The sequence below is a fragment of the Anopheles maculipalpis genome, chromosome 3RL, assembly GCF_943734695.1.
Source record: "Anopheles maculipalpis chromosome 3RL, idAnoMacuDA_375_x, whole genome shotgun sequence".
Classification (NCBI taxonomy): Eukaryota; Metazoa; Arthropoda; class Insecta; order Diptera; family Culicidae; genus Anopheles; species Anopheles maculipalpis.
The window spans coordinates 77546860-77565977 of record NC_064872.1 but is presented as its reverse complement, the minus strand read 5'-3'; the positions used below and the strand labels follow the sequence as shown (position 1 = coordinate 77565977).

The 19118-nt window shown below is 41.4% G+C and overlaps 1 protein-coding gene across 1 annotated transcript in view; it reads left to right on the top strand.

Moving 5' to 3' along the window:
• The window catches only part of LOC126561019 (chymotrypsin-2-like), a 260072-nt gene that overhangs the window by 48289 nt on the left and 192665 nt on the right, over positions 1-19118 (top strand). The gene's annotated exons all lie outside the window — the stretch shown is intronic.

The window sequence follows — 19118 nt, the reverse complement described above, 5'->3', positions numbered from 1 at the left end:
CAAACAAGTGACATGTAAAAGCTGTTAACGTCGTATGTCGCCGACAGTACCGCCTGCCAGTGTTTATTGAGACACGCCACCCCGCTTCACCTGCACGGATCGATCCGGATGCGTAATGTAAGTGAAGCTAAACGAACCATAGGCATCCAAACCTCATCGCATCGCAGGCTTGCCTGCCTGCGTTTTGTTTCACAGAATTTTTCATTGTCTTCCTTTTTTGTTTTAATTTTACTTCCATCTTATTCAATTCAACCTTCCATAGAACGGCTGAGCAACGAATCGTTTGTGTGTGCGTCTTTTGCTTTGGTTCTGGAAAATTGAAATCTCTTCGCATTCCCATCTTCACAATCATAAGCTCTCATTTTGGTGCACCTTCGGCACTGTGCTCTGTGCCGATGGTGTCTACCGAGCGCTCGAGCGTTTTTTTTTTTTTTGTATTTTGTTCCAGCCCAAGAGCGATCGTTAAATATTTACTGGCAAAAACCCGTGAACCTTCGTCCTGGTTTTCACACAGACACCCACTATGAGCTGGGTCCACGGATTTGGACAAAACGCACCTGAGAGCAATAAATAGAAGATACCAGAAATGGTCCGGCCGGCTGGGCATACGTACATTACGGTCCTGCCTGCAAGTGGCCATAAATTTGCGCTACGGATTATGCCAGCACTGTTTACACATACATACATTGATAGAAAAAAAACGCACACACACACACCTACAAATTGAAATAGAATTGAGCATAAGGACGAGAATAAAAGTGGGCACAAATGAATGCTCAATTTTCAAACCCAAACCCCGGCAGATTGCTGGTCGAGGGAATCTATTGGGAATGTTTGGCTGGGTGGCTAACATTGTAATATTTTTTTTTTTGTATTCGCTAGCTAGGATTCAGGTGGTGCTTATGATATGGTGGTTTTTTGTACACCCTTCGCAAAGCATATAGTATTGCTTTTATTTGCCCAAACACAGCGCAGGTGTTACTTAGCTGGGTTTAGTGGATTTAAACAACAAATCGTAATTAAACGATACACACTTGATTTATATTATCTCGCATATTTTGCATGCACCCAGCACTAAAGCCACCTTTTTTATGATGGTTTCGTTGTTTTGTAGCATAAAATGATCGTTTAATGTTTTATACTCTGTGTGTGTTTTTCATGCACCAATATACTTCGGTCCACTGTTTGCTCATTAAAGGCGGCGTGTGTCATAAACCGTGCACAGTAAATTGTTGACACTAAACACCATCACACCTGCATCACCCGGTGGGTAGAATGGATGGAAAAATCGAATGGTGAAACGATGGTGACAGTTTATGATTATTTGTTCACCGATAAGCTAGTTAAGTGGTGATAAATGTATCGATTCGAATGATGAGCAACTTGTGGGTGGGTGGAAACGAAAACTTTATCGCAGACAATAAATTCAGCGAATGTGGGGAAGCGACAGTGAGGAGTGTCACTTTTTTGTAGACCTTAGTACAGCGAGAAAATACTTTTTTATGTTATGAAGTTTGAAAGCTGTAAACAAGCAACGTTTAGAAGCAGATGGTTACTAGCTGAAATTTAATCCGAATCATAAATCAACAGCAATTTACAGTATCAACCCACTGTAAATGGTTCAATTTACATCCCAACACACTCAGAAGATGCCATGATTGATGAACAATACGAAAGCATCCATACAATTATTTACCTGTACCTTTACTGCACGGTGCCATTATTCATAACACTTCGGTCGGTGCTCCAATGAAGAGTTGCGCGGAACAAAAGAAGCTACAAAAGATCGCCAACCGTATCACCCTCGGGGGAAGAAGTGGAGAAGTCAGTTGCAAAGTTGCAACCGCCTGTCAAACTTAAGTCGCCCAAGTAGCTTTACCTTTTGGTAGCGTTCCCCGGTGGTTGTTGCATTGTTTTCCCATTGTTTGGTGTAGTTGAGCGGCTGCTAACGTTCCATTTCCGGGCATATTTTTTTTCCCCCATTTCGTCCGTATCTTGTACGTTGCGTAGAAACCGCAGTGAAAAGTTTCTTCGCTTCCCTCGAGGGGTACTTTGCGAACGAGGGAGGAGCGGGAAAGCACCCTCAAGGAAGCTGGCAAAGGGGTTTTGGAAAATATTTCGTATTTTTGAACCAAGCTATCCGCAACAGAAACCAACACAACCGTCGAACCAGAAGCCGATAAAGTTTCGGTTGCGATAAAGTCTTTCTACTTTTCTGCGATGCACTGTCGGAGCTTTGGCGAAGGGATTCGGATTTCACTTGCTTGTTTTTGCTAATCTCAGGTGGGATAAGTGGAAAGTGCTCTTGCGCTTCCATTCTATTTGTGAAGCTGAATGATTTTGTATTGTTGTATACCGTTTCTTGCAAAACTGGGTACATTGTATTTTGGAGCTCGTCTCATACTAGACTATCCCGTCCATACTAGATTGAAGATTCTACCTAGCACTCGACTCATAATTGAGGCACAGATTCGATGGTGCACTAAGCATTAAGTAGCTTGCCCAACACAAAAGTCTTGCAGCATTTGGATAAACTGTTTTGCCTCGTACCGAATCAATCACGATCTATACGACTCGACAATACTGTACGACACGGGGTGGGTGGTTAAGCGGATGGTTTCAACTATGGTTTAGAAATGTATGTTTCTGAAACGTAAATCTAATCCTTCAAGTGTGTGCGTGTGTGCGAGCGTCACTAGAGAAATGTCTTTCACTAGATGTGAGTAGAGTGATTTGGGAGATTAGTCTTAGTCTGTCTATTCCTGGCAAACTTGTATTGCTGCCGAGAACCTTAATCCGTCCATCAGAACCATCTCGAAGGATCACTATGCTGATGCAGTTCGAGATTTGTTCTGAGATGAGATAACCATGTAAATTTGCATGTTTCACACTCTGTTCTTTGTGTTAAACACATTACAAATGAACTCCGTACCGGTAGGTTCAGTAGGGTAATTTAATTTGCTCTTTAAAGCATGTTGATTGTAAGACTTATTGGTGAGATTTGTCAGTAAAGAGCTAAAAAGATGTAGTTGGCTACTTTAAATAGATTCATACACACACGAAATATTATTCGCAGCTTCTGGGATGTATGATTACTCCAGTTGGAACACTAACTTGATCAGCCATTGTTGGTAGATTATTTAAGAAAGCAAATAAATTGTATGATTAAGATTATTGAAGTTGTACCATAAACAAGTTTATTTGCTGGTTTGTATGCAGCAATTTCAAATATTTAAAGATTATTTTTGTGCAATTATCTATTTTTCTTAATGGTAGAAGTGAACTTAATTTTCTTTTTTTTAGATATTATATAAAATCCAATAGGTCCTATTTTGAGTCGATTTACGAAGTTGTTCGGGCATCACAATTTGGTGAATTGGTATGACTTTTTAATCTGTTGAAATGGCTTCGGTGGTTCGGTTGCCGAGGTGGCAACGACGCTAATCTTCACAAGGCATCCGAGGCATCTCATGCCACCTCCCCGTAGGCATGGCTGACTATCCGGCAACATAAGTTTAGGAGAGCCAGTAATTTTTGGACAAGACATCCAGAGGTTTAGGAACAATTTAGGAAGAAAAAGGAGGCGCCCAGTACTTCACTTCACTCAGTAAAGTGTACAATAAAACATAAGCTAAAACTTGTTTGAATGCTTGAACAATCAATAACTATTTTTAAACCATTGTAGAACACCCAAAAGAGGTTTCAGGAAGCAGTTTGGTTGTGCTATCTACTGTAACATTATTTTATTTTTCATTAGAAAAGCATAATCATTAAAGCTCTATATTTTCAACTAAAAACTATTCAAATGCGACAACGCTTGAATTTTGTTTGTATAAAATTGTGACTTTTGCTTCCATTTTTGGGAGCTTTTTTTGCTGTAAGGAGACTTTAAATGTTCTTTGATCCATCCAAAATAAAAAAAAATATTATTCAATGCTATTTTGCAATGATCGATTGATTGATTGCGAGAGTGCTGTCTGTAATGGAAACACTTAATTCTGTATTCATCACTTTTAACTTTCCACCGCATAAGCATAATGGTTGTTTTATAGCGAATTTGAATATTACTCCACTTACATGGATATTAGCTTTTGTTTCATTCAAATACAATTTCCCTTACCTATTTGCATTTACATTACTCTTACACTCATGTTCCATTAGTGAAACCCCTCCCCCCTCACCTGGTTTCGCATTCAGTCCAGCAAACGAACAAGCGCATTAACAGTTCAGCATATTCATAAGCCGCATTAATAAACATGACTAATTTAGTGATGTGAATGATTTGCCACCATCCGTTACACAACCATCCAACATCCGCGTGTAAGTCGACAACCTATCGGCTTCACACACATTGACTGGAAAATTTTCCCGCGGGAATTCACTTCCACCATCGGGAGGATATAGTACAATAAAAAAAAAAACAAAAAAACACACACACACTAACATACAAACACTTCGCAGTACGATTCTTTGGAAACAATCCCGATTGGAAGGGACAGGAAGGAAATGGAGGAGACAAGGGAGATGAAAGTAGCTACCGCTGACGTTCAATCAAACGAACCGCGACCGTTCCGGTAAAGTGCCACGAACAACATAGTCGAAAGTCACGCAATATTCAAATTTGCGCTCATGCTGAAAGTTTTTGGCAAACACGTTACAAAGCATCGTATGGGAGACAGTTTGAAGGAGTGCGGCGGAATCGGAACGCGGAAGAGGAATGTGGAGAAACCGCGCTTATGCAAAGGTGCTTAACGTGTGCTTTTTTTTTAAATGCAAAGCACAGAATGCATTAGGATTGTGCTTTTACTTTGGTTTATCCTGCAGCTTAAGGAATAATCGCATTAAATGAATATTGCAATACTCGTGCCTTGAGTGGCTTCAGTGATATCAAACATGAATTTTTAATAGAATGACTTAAATCATAAACGTTCGATAATAGCAGCGTATGGTTTTGGTGCTAAAATGCACCGATTTTAGGCTTTGTACTTGATGTACTTTGATAACGGAATTTTTATAATTTTATGTCAACAAAACAGATAATTTTTTGCTGCCATCCAGTACATTCGGAGCTGAATGTAATCAGGAGTCAATCTTTGTTGGAAATTATGATTCCAGTTAAAGTGAGATCCGAAATGATGATTCTAAGAGCATAACTAAGACTCAATGCTCTAATTATAATCATCACGAGGATTAGAACAAAACTCCATTAGCACGAATTTCTTCCCCAGAAATCAAGCTTTATCGCACATAAGTTTTTTTGCGAATCAAGTCTCTCTAGCCCCTTTTTCTCTCTCTCTCTCATTCTTTCTTTCTTCTGGGTATAACGATATGTTAGTCCATCAAACGGGTTAGCAAGACTCCGTGTAGACGATAACATGTAGTTGGATAGTAATTCCTCACAACGGATAAACCTCGGTTTAAATCCCATCGGGACTGACTATCCTACTACATGCAGCAAGTCTAGCAAGCCATTTTATGTCAGTCGTGATCTAGTAAGCCATTAAGCAAAGAAAAGGAAGATATTGAGCCGCACAGTGCTGTTGTATGATTTGATTTTTGTAACTGCATTATTCCCAAGAAGTGCATAAGTGTTATACTGGCGTCCCTCGAAGCCAAGTCGTCTGGAAATCGTACAAAGTTTGACTGGATGGGGTTTAAGGCCCTATTCCTATTCCTTTTGGAACTTAAAAAAAAAAACAAGTTTTACTTAAATAGTCACAAATTTGAAATGAATCTGATAATTTGCAGTAATCGCAGAACCAGAAATCATATTTACTGCCATTTTTCAAAAAAAATCCATCCATTATTTCCTCGTAAGATGTTTCTATCTTATCCAACGTCCTTCACGACATATACTCGGTACAGACCACCATGACAGGCAACTACGGCAGCCGAAAGCTATTTAAAGCTAGTAACAATTTCAAAAACTTAGCAACGAAACAAAAGTCGGTTGGACACTTTCTGCAAACTTTTATCAACTGTCCTGTAAGACATTTATAACTTTTTTTTGACGAGCTGGCGGGAGTTTTCCTCGAATGCAGGATTAGCGATGAGCTACGTATCAAAGTGGCTGCTATTTACTGCTCTCTCTCTCTCTCTCTCTCTCTCTCTCTCTCTCTCTCTCCCTCTCTCTCTACCTTTCCGAATTTCTTTTACTAACCGCATCAATCCGGTACGTACTATTCATACCACTGCTGCATTACATTACAATTTCAAATGCATAGCTCTACAACAAATTCTTCACCCCAACTGCACGCCGCTGTGTTTTGCGGTCATAAAAATCTCTGACCCCATTTTAATCTCTTCCCCTGCGCCGTTTGAATTACAACACAGCTCAGCTCACTGATGTTATTTTTCATCGGGCTGCAACGCTAATGTCACTAAACTCACCTCACCGCACATAAAAGCTGTGCTAGGCACTCGCACGACCATGCAGCCCAGCAGATGATAATACATTTTTCATTAAAACCGACAATGTACGGACTCTCGCAAACTGAAATCCCATACCTATTCCACATAACCTTTTTCCACCCTATGTGCTGGCGTATGTGCTAAAGCTGGACCAACTTTAATGACTTTCATTTCACCGTGCGCGGCTGAAGATTACGATGATGACATCGTACGAGCTTTTCATTTCGACGTGAAGTGAAACTTGAGCGAAAAACCATACGTTGTATCCTGTCGCCCATTAAAACGTAAATGATTCTCTATGTGTACGGGTATGTGTCCATCCACGATTCCTCGTTCCTGCCTGCCGTTTCTGGCTGCTTACTGGCAAACATTCATCAACTTCACTTTCGTCCGCGGGTGAGTGAACGTTTACCACGGCGATTACGATACACCTGAGACCCAAACTCGGGACCGAAGTACTTCTTCTCTGCCGCATCTCAGCACGAATCGAGCCATTCAGTGGTATTAGTGGGTACTCATCTTTCTCCATACTTTACGGTGCTTTATCACAACTTTTAAGTGGCCAGCTATGACGAGCGGTCGTAACTTTAATTTAGTTTAACGATTTCATAATTTTGTCATGGTCGTAAGTACGTCCAGCCGGCCTTGGTCCACCCTCTCCAACGACGGCCACACAATCTATAAAGCATTTGTTGAACTGTGCAAGAAGCTGTTGACAGCTTCCAGCAGATCCGCTCGGTTCCCCAGTCACGAACTGGGGCCTTATCCGCTCATGGCGCTCAAGGATGCAATTTATTAGTTTGCTGTGCACGCGACCGTGATCCTGATGTGATCCGTGATTTCTGTGATCTCTTCAATGGGCTTCCCAGCGTCGTGCGGCTATGTCCTATGACCGATGGGAACTGCTTGCTGCAACTCTGGAATGGGATGTCAAGTGGAGCGGTTACTATCACTATAGGGGCCACTCGAAACATATCGGAGATACTTCGGAGCAATGTCCCGCAGACGTAGCAGCTTTGGATTATCTTTTAGAGCCCGGGAAAGGGGATCTTGGCCGTCTCACCAGCATTCGACAGCCTCTCGAAGGAAACTCTGTCGCAACTTTTCAAGCATCACTCGGCCCGGCTTGGTACACGTGCGTGCGGACGTGCAATTCGTGACAAAGTTTAGCACCCGGCTACATACACACATGTCTGTCTGGGGTTAACCACAACTGTGCTGTGAGCTGGATGCGAAAATCTTCAACCATCTTTTCTTCATTATCCTATCCATCCTCGATGACAAAGTTGCCCGGCCTATCCTGGACAGATTCGCTCTTATCGGGCGCTTCCATTAGAATTGGCGACACACACACACACATACACACATGTGTGCGGTGTTAGTTTTAGCCCTTTTTTGATTCATTTACGAAGAGCGCTGAACTTTCCGTCCAAGTTTCTGGGTGACCGTGGTACGAAACGTTCAAGTGTCGACATATTTCGCCCGCTTCGAGCTCATATACTCGTTGAAGCGTGTTGAAGAACTGTGCGTATGTGTGTGTGTGGTAGGAAAGTACAAACCGCTTGTCATGTGAGTCACGTTCCTGTCTTGTGTTGGAAAGGCTGTCTGAGTAAGCGTGTCCTGCCCGTCGGAACGAGTTAGGCCATGTAAGGCCAAAACTTTCCTCATTGTCTGCGCTTACAGGCCGTCATGCTCATGTTTGGTGAGCGTCGGACGGTTTGGTGGAAGGGCTTCGCTTGACATTCGTGTCGACGCGTTACGCCTGATCACTTTTGGGATGCCGTAATCTGTTTGAATTTTAATGAAATGAGTAGTACTGTTGCGTGCGTGTGATGCTGCGGCTTTCCTCGAGGTGTGATGTGGTGGTGGTGATCGGCCACTATCCCTGAGGATGTTTTGGTGTAAATCGGATAAATTATGAACCGTACGCCTCAACACCGAGGTGGCCGTTTGTTGACGCGTGCCGGGCGGAATGCTTATATTGGATTAAAAACCACACCGGAGAAATTGATTCACTCACGGTTCGCTTGTATCATCCTTAATCGCGTACGCTTGCGCTGCACGTACACCACAGCAAAATAGCTTTCTGACACTGTGTATCCTTTTTGCTTTCTGCGGAAATATGTTTGTTTTGGTAAGGCTGCCATTTGGTTTTGTTCTCTAGATGGGACTTAAGCGTATGCTAGTGACATTACACAAATTAAACTAATGTTTTTACTACGGTAAATATGTAAGAAGATTGACTATGGTATTAATGAAACAGTGTATTTTTCTGATGAATATTTATGTTTATTTTATTCATGAGTGGTAGCCTGACCATATTTCTACAAACGTTATTTTCATTCATTTATAAATATGACTGGTTAACGCCATTTTTTAAAAATAATGTTACAAATTTCTCAACACTTTTGGATAAAAACCATTTGGTTTACGTCCAGTCTGTTTTTTTATATTTATTTTTTTTATTGTTTAAAGAATGACGGGTTATCATAATCACGCATATTCCAATAGAAGTTTGATGCCCCTTTGAAGAATTAAAATCAAGAAGCTTTATAAGGTTTATAAATTATATTTAACATGAGAACAAATTGAAATAGGGTTAAAGATGTTGAAATCGAGCAGGAGTAATCATTTATATCCTAAATTAAGTAAAGCTTTTTGTCAGCATCCTTTAAGCTTCTTGGAAATGCTACAGTAACAGAGCAACATCATTCCAGAATCTCCTTCTTTAGGAAAACTTTGTTAGGAGATTTTAATATCTTTTAATTTTATGACAAAACATAGAACACGCAGTTAGTTCACATACGTGGTATTGTGTCCTATCGTAGTTCTTGGAAGGACATGTCTTGCAATCCGTGTGAACTGTACCCTCATTATTGTACATCATAGTTTTAAGCTAGATGGTTTGTCAATTCTGCTAAAATAAAAACTGGGAGGATTGAGAAGGTCAAACTGTAAAATTGTTTAAACACAGTACAAAACTAAATGGCGTAAACCCTCGATTATACTATAATCCCAAACCTGTAGCAAAGGTCAGGAATATGAAAACCCATGCTTGGCATTTCCCAGAAAGGATGGAACACGCATGAAAAAGTGTAAGTACGTACCAACTTATTGCAAATGTTGAAAATTAATTTTAGACATCCTTGGAAGCTTTTGGAGAAGACTAAATTAACCAGAAGAGCAAATTCTTTATGCAATTGACGAAACAACAAACAAATGAGCATGTTTCAGGGAAAAGTATTTGGAGCAACCGCACAAAAGAGAATAATTTTGCAGAAAATGCTTTATTTTAAAGGGTATGACTTTATTGGCTAGAATATTTGTTTTATCTAAGATCTAAGCTCTAAGATTGCGGAACACATCTAGCATACTCAAAAATAACTTATAGCAAATGAGTAGTTCATCCAATTAGTTTCAATCTAATCAAGAGCAAACGAAATTTTGTCGTAAAAGCTTCTTTTTCAATTATTTTAGCTCACACGGTGAACATAGTTAGAAATCCAGCAAACAATTGCTCATTTCTAATCGAAAAATTTGTTCTAAGTTATCACTTTCAGTGCTCCTATTTCTGAGTAATATGCAATAAATTCATTCAATTCTGAACTCCACAACACAATGCATCTATTTCAGAGCAAATCACTCCGTTCTTAGATTTTACAACCGTCCCCACAAGCTTCAGCATAAAGCGCGGATGAGAAAGAATGTTGGCAAGGCATAAACTATCAAACTTATACGCTCCACAAGAAGATAGAGCGTGCAACAATGTCGAATGCAGAACCAGCGGGAAAAAAACTCTTCAAGCTAAATTGGCTTACGGATTCAAAAGTATCCGTGGCGGGCTACCTCTTATAAACAATGAAAGTTTATGTTACCTTCATCCGGATCCGGAGGATGGGGTTTTCGCGATGCAAGCCTTCCACAGATGGAGCATCAGCACCAGGCCCGGTTCCTTGGAACAGCTTGTCGGTTGTGCCGGATCTTAAAACCAAAACAAAGCAGTTCCGAAATCAAAAGCTTCCAGCTTTGCATTCAGTTCTTCCAGCGACCGGATCCACCGGCATGGGGAGGGTTGAGGATGGCAATAAACTCAGTTAAGTATTTTGTGTTTCCGGCAAAAACCGGAGATACTCAACGGAATTACCTACATAAGTAATGAGATCCATTTTCTTGCGGACAGTTATAAACGGGGCACAAATAATAGGGGAGCACTAACGGCAAACAGTGGCCACGATACAGCCGTGCGTAGGAAAGGTGAAGCTTCCGGCTTGTTTTATTGTAAAGATGATCGTGCATGACTTGTGGTAGGTTGTTGATCTTACATTTACTCCAAAAGGAGGTCGTTTTTTACTCTCGCTTTACCGGATAACTTGTTTAAAATGGGATTTCTTTCACGTTTGAGGAACGTGCGGGAACGGTTGGTAGAACGATAGATGTAAACCAGAGCTGAAGACAGCTTTGAAGCACTCTGTCAAATGTTGTGAGTAGGGTCGAACGAACCAAAATCGCCCTGTTAAAAGCTGTTCGACAGTTTGAATATGAAAATGAGCTTTTCAAGGATAAGCTGATGTTCATGTTGGCACTATTTTCAGGCGGGTTTCAAAAACAGAACCAGTGTACAGTTTCTTGGAGGATGTTCCTGTTGAAGAGAAGAAAAAAAAAAAGGAATGAAAAACTTATTTATTAATAAAATTCTAGAGATTCTACCTATGAAGATACTTTCCATATTCAATTACACACCACCACAAGAGTGTTACTTTTCAAATTGAACGTTCCCCTAACGCTTCACAAGAAAGGAGTTACCTCTAAATTATTCGTACATTTCTCCTTCATGCAACTTTACTCATGTAGTGCTAGCAAAAAGGGGCAAACAAGACACGTGGCCGTTTATTATGATAGCGTACTAGTTACTTTTGAGCAGCATACAGCACACACGGTAAGAATGTTTGCTTATTTGCCTTTTGCCACACAAAGAAAACAGAGGTACAATATTTTTAACAATTTTCCACGACCAGCCCAAGCATCTATGCATCCGTCTTTGATCTCAGCGGGCGCTCACACCGTTGTGTACCGCTGTTATTGTTACCACTTGACGTAAACATCTTGCATCGCTTGCTTGCGGGCGAAGGCACATTGCTCAGTTCAGGTACAAAAGGGGGTTGAAAGCTACCGGGTAAATAATTTGCCTTCCGAAACACCCGACCCAAGCACTATCTTTCGCAACTCGGTCGCTCTGACGCGACCTGTTTTCATATCTTGCGATCGCATCAAACAACCCCAACATCGTTGGTCCTTGCTATCAGACGCATCAGATAGATTAGATACCATCCCCTTGAATGTATGCAGTACGGTGTGGTACCGTACAGTACGGTGTAGGAATTACATCTTACATTCTTTGTCGGGTGGAATTGGATGCATTCGGGTGGCCGTAAAAGGCGCACGTGTTTACACGTTTGAATGGTGAAATTATTATACACGTGCATCCACATTCATATTGATCATACTTCTAGGAATTGATTTGTTTTATTTATATTCAGATTGTATAAAAGTGTCTATTGACATGTGATTTTTGTGAAAATGACGTGAACATCGTCACAGTCTTATAAACTACATAAGGGTTTCTGTTTTTGCGATCTGTTTAAAACAAACCGTTTCGCACAAGCAGAACAGCCTGGTGTCAAGCTTTTTTGAGGATGTAGTTCACAATGAAAGTAACATGAAGGGCGTAAAAAATGCAATTATTTTGTTGGTTCTAAATTTTAAGAGAGCGAACTTCAAATGCTTTTTTAAATTATTTTGCGCACATTTCCCTGCTCTCATGATGTAACGACAGGAACCGAAATATCTTTCGTATGTTTACGTCTGGCAATTTTTAAAAGCAATCTTTTCTACAATAACTCAAAACGTACAACAAAAGCCACCTTCACTTATGCCAGCGTTTTCCCCATTTTTGCTGCCACGAGCAGCTCCGTACTGCGTTGGAAAATTCCCACAAGAAATCATGGGCGCATTCCACCATGCAAAACTTCTCGGAAATGATCTCGCGAATACGATAATAAAGTCAATTTGCTTGGCCATTTATTTCTGCTTCCGTACGCTGCCTGTAGCAGAGCAAGGGCGCTACACATAACTACACGCCCTACCCGAACGACTGTCAACAGTTCCGCTGTCGCTTTAGAGCTGCCGAGCTGCTGTTTTGCTGTCATCTCATCTAGATTTAGTCCCATCTCCGCCGGGGATTCGCCCGCCCTGGCAACGAACCACGTTTGGCTCGAAGCGTGCGCTTCACATTTCGGTTGCGCTCTCTTATGCTTCGCAAGTAGATGTGTGCATAAGATGCTTTTTTAAATTTATTTTCTGTTTGTTGCTGCTCCCGTTCTGTGTGCATTCGTTTTCTTGCTATTCATATGAAATCAAAGTTCGAACATCAGGCACGCGTGCACTTTGAACGACCGCTTTTGCGAAACGAAACGTACTCTCAGCTGGTCATCGTTAGCAAGCATTTTGTCTTTCTTTTTCTTTTTTTTTTTTTGCTTCTTTCTCGCTCTTTCGAACCCTCTGCCGTGTACACTTCACACTCGGTGGAGACGCCCAGTAGCTCAACCATCGCCACGTGTGTTCGGTTGGGATGTGGCGAGAGATGTGTGGCTCTTTTGTGCTTGGCACAACCACTACTGGTCACTGGGGCCTACTGCTTTGCTCTGTTTTCGATCTCAATCCGGCAAAGAGCGTATTGTTGTGCGAACGTTTCAATGGCGTGGCCGCCGCATACATCTCCATTTTGTGCCTCGTTTCAAAAGCTGATAAGCAACACAATGGAGAGCGTGTGCGGAGACATTTTTGCTATTTCTTCATGCTTTATTTGATTTGTCTGATGCAATGTAGCTAAAAATGGTACGCGCTTACCACCCATGGACGCATTCCTCACCATAGCGTGTCATTACCGTTTTGGTGTTGAATTTTACTTCAATGCACATCTTGCGATTGTGTACGTGCGGTGTCGGGTTTTTTGTTGTTGTTCCACGCTGAGTATCGCTGTGCGTATGTGTGTGTGTGTGTGTGTGTGTGTGTGTGATTGTAAGCATTCGTTTCAATTTTCACAGTCGTCGAATGCAGTCACGTGCTTTTCCAAATTGAGCTTTTTTTGTTGACTGTAACCAACGCAAAAAAGCTATTCTGATTCAAGATAACTAGAAAATAAAAGAGACAAAACTAACGCATTTTTATTTTTCACAAAGTTGAGCACCGAGCTGTGAACAAACATGTATCCTGTTTAATGTCTTCCTTTTGCACGGTGATAGTCGCGAATATTCGGACGCAAGGATATAACAGACGAGGGCAAAAAAAATCATCCAAAAATATTTTTTATCTCTTTTTAGAGCCGTGCAACAGACAAGCCGACAATTCTACGAACGTTGGCATAAAGGCCCCCCCTTGGAGGCTTTTGGGGTGGTTCGGACGCATTTCGAAATGTCTCATATGTCACCCATAAAGGAAACGTTTCAAGCTTTGAACATTTGGTAGACACATTTAGTTCCTCTCTCTTTCGCTCTAATTTTTACTATTTATTCCCTTCTCTCTTTCGCGAAACGTGAGCCAGGGGCAGTGAAAGTGGGCGATGATTTTCGTCCGAACTCTCGTACATACAAAATGGGGCATATTCAGTGTGAATGAAATAAAGTATCAAATTTTTACCACTTGTTTCACGGTTTTATACGTCCACATAAGATGAACATGTTCAGCTGGCTCTCTACCACATAGCGAATAGTGGTAGCATTGATAGTAACATAAAACTTGCCCAGAAATGTGCTCGAAAATTGAAGTGGGTAGCGCGCTACGTTCGCTACCCGTCGTCACATTTCCAATTTGAGCTCAATTTACACTAAAAATTCATTTACCAGCTGGTAGAGCACACTGTAGACAGGCAAACTGTGGTTGGCACACATGCTACCGAAACCACATTACTTCGTACCCGTACCGTTTTGCTAGCAAACACTGGTGGCTTTCTTTTGTGGTGCATGTAATTGAATTTTCCCCTCAAAATCCCAGGTATAGTGTTGTTTGTTCTTGAAGCTGGCGGATGATTATTACGATTGCCATTCGTCTAGTGTTGGCAGTGTGCAGATTTTCTCCCGAACGTGGCAATAGGCGATGGCAATTAAAAGTTCAAACAAAGCGTTTGCTAGATATTTGCGCAAAAGCTTTATCTCACTTGTATCGTCGCACCGTCGGTATAAATAGAATATTACTATTATGTTTGTGCTGTGTTGCCTTGCGCCCTTGCCCGGCTTTGAATCTACGAATCATTTCTAGCGTAAAACCTCGGCAACACTTTCCGTTCATTGGGTACGTTGTAAAATAAACTAGATTGCATTTTAACTAACCTCCACTTTTAGTGCTAGCTACACACTGGTTACCCTTCCTTCAGAACGTAGTCCCCTTTTTCTCCATATGCAATTATAATCATGGGCCAATCATAATGAAATGCATACTGCTGCACTGCAGTAAGGATAACAATGTGATGTTGCCATTCCAATTGCAACGCATCGCACTTGGCACCAGCATTTGTGTAGCGTTGCTTCTTTTTTGGCATCATTCTCGATAATCGGCAACATCATCTTGTCGATCTGAAGTGGAACTCATTTTGCTCTTCCTGAACACTGGAACCATTAAAAATACCCATTTATGCTTCCAATTGTCAATACACGTTCCGGAACCACGAGAAAGATATCGTTGGTTCGAAAAATTCTACACAAAGGTTTGAAAAAACACATAGAAAACGATTGCATCTTGATTTAGTTTCAGCTGGTAGCATGTGGATTCACTCACACACACACACTGTTAAAACCCTCCCTAGCCACATAAAATAGTTCCGTTGAATATCGTACAAAGAATTACTTCCCTCGTTGTCGAGCAGAATGATGATCGCTTGTAAGCTTCCATGCAATTGAACGGCAACATCCGGTATGATGCTACTTTGTGCAGTTGCACTGAAACGTATATCTCTTCGCTCTAACAAGCAGCAGATTGTCTGTCGGAATTCAATCATGAGTGAAACAATAAGTGGAAGCAAGCAACATTCTATCCCAGGTGGCAACGGTATGAGGCAGAAAAAGCGTTTACCCTTAAACATCGGCACTCAATGTGTGATGAATGGTAATATTTCAGTCTTTTATTGCTTTTGCTTTTTCAATAAATGGTGTTGGTGTATGAGTTCAAATTTTGCCACTATTCATACCAATTGCTGCCGAACCGTTCAAGAGGAGTAGAGATGTTTGGATCAGCGTCAAGTGCAGACATGCAGATCGCTTTTCGCTTGTTTGTTGGGGGTTAGATTTCATCGCACGGGTTTGCAGTTGTAATTGACCTGAGATGTAATATTTAATTTTGCGGTTAAAAATGAACAGCATGAACATGATACGCTACTCATCGTGCCAGTACATGTCAGAAACTTTGTATGAAAATTGGCTCCGTCAGTCAAAGCAGTGATTTCTACTCCCTGGAATTGGTGGGCAATTTTGCATTCCAATTTATCTAAGCTATTTTTACGTAGAAAAATAAAGTGTATTAATGTGTTTTGCAAAAAGAATTTATTTGAATGTGTTCTGTGTAATACAAACACGCTAAATATATTGAAAAGTATTTTTGAGTTTTAGTGCCTAAAGGTATGCAATTCTTTGCATGTTGTTTGCATAATATTTCTGCCATGTTTCTCGATTCTTAGCAATCAAAAGAACTCTCATTATTTAAAGTTTTTAATCATGGCCGGTAACTTATTTCTGTGAAATAACTAATGTATCAAGTTGACAACTATCTCATATCTGCTCACACATTTTAGATTATCTTTCGGAAACAATTATTCTTCCACACACAAATCCGCTTATTTGCCTAAGCTCCCGTTAAGACTGCTATGAAAATCTACATAAACAAGCAGTGAATTTTCCACGTTGATGGACAGCAAAATATAAAGCACACGTTCTGCATACCGTTCGGATCATTCTTCAGCGATGCTTTTGCTGAAGACACAGACACACACACACACACCCAGAATTGATGGTTTCACGCTAGCAAACCGTTTAAAAACTATTTGTTTTTCATCATCAACGTCATCATCTCTCACCGTGTTACTAGCCTTGGCAGCTTCTCAGAAAGTTGGATTGAAAAAAGTGCATTTTCATCACACCGAATGCAAACCGGCGCATCAGCGGGAAACACAATTTATCATTTCCGTGGTATTAAATTGTTCAGCGATGCGCCATATCCTGCAAGCTGCCCCTCGAAATTGGGTATGAAGTTGAAGATGCGGAAAAACTTTATCACAATCAGCTGTAATTTGAGCATACAAATAAAAAACCTGAAATTGTTTTTAAATTACCGCTTTCGAAAATAATCTTTGCAACTTATTTTTGCAGTTAAATGAGGATGAAATAAAAACATAACAGTAACCACCTAGCGCCTTCTGCCGTCACACATAAAATCGGATCAATCAACACTCCTCAAGCAAACCATCATATTCCACCTAGCTATGCCGCAAGCATTTTAATTAATTTTTCATTGTGATGGCAGCTAATTGATGTCCGCATTAAAATTGATGAAATAACCTTTACCTTGCCTGTGGTGGAGGTGAAGGTCGGTGGTGTATGATGGTGAAGGATGCGTTATTCAATTTATTTTATTTATTTATTTTTATTTACAATTGATTATGACGGTCCAATGCCGTATTGTCAACACCGCTTGTGTTGAAAAAAAAAAAATTACAATCATATTGATAAGGCATTTCCTCCTTATTCTTTGCCTTATCCCGGGCATACTCGGTTGTGGATGGTTGTGGTGATGGTGATGATGATGATGATGATGATGATGATGAAATGATGATGTAGTGGTGGTTGTTGTGAGTTTTGATGGTCCGGGACTATTGCTGTGTCTATTGTAATGATGGGCATCCGGATTCCGGCTATTGTGGTGTTGTGGCTGATCTATTGTTGATCATTTTGTTATGGTCTGGACTGTAACAAACAAGTAAACATCGTTAAGACAGCACGAACATTTATTTGTCTGCGTACAGTGCTCTCCAGTGCATTCCAGCAATGGCATTCCAAGCTCAATCTAGTCAACGTCCAATCAAAGGATGATCGACAAGCTCTATCCCGCAGCAGCGAAAGCGACTTCACTACTCCCGAGACTGAGCCCGCCAAACACCCCGAACCCGACGCCAACGCTGTCAAACTCAATGTGCCAAAACTGGACTGGAGTGGAGAACACTGCACTTTCAACAACGCCTGCCTCCCTTTTACGGCAGTTTTGGCATCGCCCTCGAGTGCTGTTGCCCAGTCATCGGATCACCCGTGGCACTACATAAAATACACTTAAGACATAGACAACACAACATTTAACAAAAAAGGAATGGGGAAATACGAATATGGATTGGAAGGATACTTGGGATGTGGAATCATAGGACAAGACCGTTGTCTCTGGCGAATCGGTGAATGATCCTCATGTAGGAAAGGTCCTTGGTAGCCAACACTTCTCTAATTTCTGTACCCGGTCGTCTGCCGATATTCTCGACTGCGCTCAACAAGGAGGGTCTTGCGGTTTCAAACTCCACGCAGGACCACAGAAGGTGATCCACATCGTGGAATCCGTCACCGCAGCCACATACTTTTGTCTGAGCCAGAGTTATACGCTGTAGATGAGCATTCAACGCAAAATGATTCGACATCAGTCGAGACATCATCCGTATGAACGCCCGGTCCACAGAGAGCCCATCGAACCAAGGCCGCAGGGACACTTGCGGAGAGATCGAGAAGAGAAAACGCCCGAGTTCATCCGCCTCCCACATGCTCTGCCAGCGAGACAGGAAAAGTTGCTGTGGGAAACGAAGGAACTCCTGGGCCGAGATAGGTCGGTCGTAAAAAGCGCCTTCTTGGACGCCTGTTTTGGCCAGTGAGTCTGCCTTCTCATTGCCGGGAATTCCACAATGAGAAGGGACCCAAATTAGCGAGATCCTATACGCCTTATCGAACATTGAGCCAAGCAGTTCAATGATTTTTATGGTGAGGAAATCCTGACTCTTAACAGCCTTCGGAGATCTCAGAGCTTCAATAGCACTAAGGCTATCAGTGAAGATGAAGTACTGATCCGAAGGTCTCGCTGCTATCATCGATAGTGCGTAAAATATTGCGGCTAGCTCTGCGGTGTAAACACTACATGGCTGCCTCAATTTGAAAAAAGCTTCGGTGAACTCGCTAAAAACACCGAAGCCAGTGCCCTCCTCAGAGGATGATCCATCAGTGTAGTACTGGCTTATTTGGTCTAAATGACCATACTTATCCATGAAAATACCCGGAATTACCCTCGGGCGAAGATCATTAGGTATGGTCTTAATTTCCTCGTGCAATGAGGAATCTGTTATTAAAATGGAACTGTAGTTCTCAGGAAGGGCAGCACGATTTAATGCCTGTGGAGCGCTAGCATGCACTTGTAGGGCAACAAAATCTTCGTAGATCTTGAGGATTTTGCTCTTAGAACCTGTCTCTATAAGCGCTTCAAAATTTTCTATTATCAAGGGATTTGATACTGAACAACGGACTAGAAGGCGAAGCGACAGCATTTCAAAACGTAGTTTGAGCGGCATCACTCCGGTCATCACTTCTAGGGACATGTTGTGTGTGGATTTCATGCTCCCTAGTGCGAGTCTAAGACAGCGG